This window comes from Salvelinus sp. IW2-2015, linkage group LG17 (assembly GCF_002910315.2).
Source record: "Salvelinus sp. IW2-2015 linkage group LG17, ASM291031v2, whole genome shotgun sequence".
NCBI classification, from domain to species: Eukaryota; Metazoa; Chordata; class Actinopteri; order Salmoniformes; family Salmonidae; genus Salvelinus; species Salvelinus sp. IW2-2015.
Window position 1 is genome coordinate 2,577,513 of NC_036857.1, and position 3,314 is coordinate 2,580,826.

Below are 3,314 nucleotides of genomic sequence, written 5' to 3' on the forward strand. Positions count from 1 at the left end.
GTGTTACTCTTGGAACATTATAATTCAGACTAGCAAGCATATGATATGCAAATTCACGATTTTACATTGCCAAGAATCAGTCTAGGGAAAGTAGCTAGGTCAATACCAGTATTCATTTTTAGATCCATTTTATTATAAAATAAAACTGATTCAGATACAAARCAACACGGCTGAAGGAAGTCACAGTATACCTCCTATCACTCACACTGGTCATCCTCTAGGGTCGGTGAATGGAAATTCATTCGAGTTGGCCACCATTTACACGTTGAAGGGTCCRCCTTTAATGTGTCAGATCAGCGTGGTGGTGGTTTCAGTTGGTACATTGTTGGTATCAAGCGGTTCGAGCACTACGAGACCGCCAGTCCGACTGCTATTTCCATTGTTTTATCAAAAATCAACGGGTGAGTAACATGGTGCAAAAGGTACATTCTCGGATATAAATTGTGTAGCTAAGACATTTGTATGGCAGTTGCTGATTTTCTTAGCCAAAGCAAAGGTTTGGTAAAGTGCGTTGTTCTTAGCTAGACAACGTTAGCGAGCTGCTAACGGTAGTTAACTAATTGTAGCTAGCTAGTTCAACGTTAATTGATTAAGCTAGTTATCTATGAAGCCTAGCGTAATCCTTATAATTAATTTGGTTTGATAACATTTTCACACATGTTTTAATAGCTAAACGTTACTGTTTAACTTGGCTAGTTAACGACCATTGGACCAGCAGAGAGTGGTTGGAAGAGTAGCATGTCTGGTGYAATCCTAGCTAAAGTTAGCTAGCCAGGACTTGAGATGCTAACTAGTCACCCCAAACCGTTAGTTATAGCTATCTTGGGTGTGTATGTATAGTTAGTGTGATACTGAATGAATGATTTCACATTAAGAATCAGAACACAGGGCAAGGGATTTAGGGAGATGGACTGTCAATGTTTAGTTACAGAGAAAGAAGCAAGTCCTTGGCAGAAGAACCATGCCCTTTAAACATAGCTGTCCCTTTGATTGTGTATTCGTGCTGCTAACCTAGATTCCCAAAATACAGAGATTAACAACACAAACAAAGGCCAGCAAAACCATGAGATTAGTGACAGCTGTTTAGGAGTCCAGATGGCCTCTGCAACCCTACAGTAAACCTACACACAAATTATGGCGTTCTGTTCAGACAGAGACCAGAGACTAACATTGAGGGTTGAATTGTGCTTCGTCCCTGTACGTAATCTGCAGCCCTTGGATTTATGTACTTYTTTAAGCTGTGTTAATCGATATGTACTTTTTATAATGTACACTACTGCTTCGAAATTGCTATAAAGGAACTGTGGAATKTACGCTCTTTCCAAGACAGCTGAGTTCTGTTGGCAATGGCAAGAGATGATGCCCCCCCCAGGGCTGCTGAAACAAGCAAAGCCTTCTAATGTACTTGAGCTGGATTTTCCAGGTTTCTGTTTTTGTGTGTTACATACAACAGCTGCTGCACAGCCAAGGTGCGGGACAGTTCTCTCCATCCTTGGTTCTATTTCTGTGGCTGTCCCTGGGGAAGTCTTTGCCAAGCTCTGCTGGAGGGGAGGGGAAGAAGGCACCACTACTGTATGTAAACAATGGTGAACATTGTATCCCCTGGGCCCGAGTTCCATTCAATGTGGTTTTGGTTTATTCAATTTGTTTTTGTCCTGTTAATAACTGCTAGGGGGTTGGTTGATGTCTGTAACTTAGATAATTGTGATTAAGCAATGTAATGACAGCAACCAACCTCAATATTACACTCAAGGACCACGTGCAATTGCACGTTACACAGTTGAGATTGAGGTTATCATCCTAAAGTTCCAACATCTTTTATGATTGTGCATCAGCTACTGTGTGGATGGGCGCTAGCTGGCGTATTAAAAATGCTAGCAGACACTTGGCCCTCCGTGGAATGAGTTTGACAGCTGTGATGTAGACGTCATGAAAGTAAAATAACCGCTATAACCATTTCTTTACGAACAGCCGACTGAAGACCGGAAGGCCAGGCATTCGTGCGGTTGAGTCTGTTTCTGTGATAACATGGACTCTTAGTAACGTAATAACTTTTGTTTTCCCTTGCTGAAACAAGAAAGGTGTTTTAGCAAACAATGAATAGAATGGGCTTGGAACCTCTAACCCTGCCGATTTGACTGGTAAACTCATGAGCTGTGTTCTTGTAAATTCAATCTGGAGTGGCCAGAGTTGGCTCTGGGCGTACGTAAATCCAGAGCTTTTTTGCTGTCGGAGCGCATACTGGACTCCTCTGGCCGAGGAGTAGGGTTGATCCGAGGGTTCTGACCTCATACTGGACTCCTCTAGTCGAGGAGTAGGGTTGATCCGAGGGTTCTGACCTCATACTGGACTCCTCTGGCCGAGGAGTAGGGTTGATCCGAGGGTTCTGACCTCATACTGGACTCCTCTGGCCGAGGAGTAGGGTTGATCCGAGGGTTCTGACCTCATACTGGACTCCTCTAGTCGAGGAGTAGGGTTGATCCGAGGGTTCTGACCTCATACTGGACTCCTCTGGCCGAGGAGTAGGGTTGATCCGAGGGTCCTGACCTCATACTGGACTCCTCTGGCGAGGAGTAGGGTTGATCCGGGGTTCTGACCTCATACTAGACTCCTCTAGTCGAGGAGTAGGGTTGATCCGAGGGTTCTGACCTCATACTGGACTCCTCTAGTCGAGGAGTAGGTTGATCCGAGGGTTCTGATCATACTGGACTCCTCTGGCCGAGGAGTAGGGTTGATCCGAGGTTCTGACCTCATACTGGACTCCTCTGGCCGAGGAGTAGGTTGATCCGAGGGTTCTGACTCATACTGGACTCCTCTGGCCGAGGAGTAGGGTTGATCCGAGGGTTCTGACCTCATACTGGACTCCTCTGGCCGAGGAGTAGGGTTGATCCGAGGGTTCTGACCTCATACTGGACTCCTCTGGCGAGGAGTAGGGTTGATCCGAGGGTTCTGACCTCATACTGGACTCCTCTAGTCGAGGAGTAGGGTTGATCCGAGGGTTCTGACCTCATACTGGACTCCTCTGGTCGAGGAGTAGGGTTGATCCGAGGGTTCTGACCTCATACTGACTCCTCTGCCGAGGAGTAGGGTTGATCCGAGGGTTCTGACCTCATACTGGACTCCTCTGGTCGAGGAGTAGGGTTGATCCGAGGGTTCTGACCTCATACTGGACTCCTCTGGTCGAGGAGTAGGGTTGATCCGAGGGTTCTGACCTCATACTGGACTCCTCTAGTCGAGGAGTAGGGTTGATCCGAGGGTTCTGACCTCATACTGGACTCCTCTAGTCGAGGAGTAGGGTTGATCCGAGGGTTTGC

General features: G+C 46.4%; 1 protein-coding gene across 2 annotated transcripts in view; it reads left to right on the top strand.

Annotated features, from left to right (window-relative positions):
- The first annotated feature begins 208 nt into the window (after nucleotides 1–208).
- Nucleotides 209–3,314, top strand: part of LOC111976574 (protein NDRG3) — a 63,868-nt gene continuing 60,762 nt past the window's right edge. Inside the window, exon 1 of one of the 2 annotated variants that reach the window (XM_024005514.2) lies at nucleotides 209–401. The gene's annotated coding sequence lies outside the window, so the exon portion shown is untranslated. The remainder of the gene's footprint in view (nucleotides 402–3,314) is intronic. The other variant, XM_024005512.2, reaches the window with a different exon arrangement.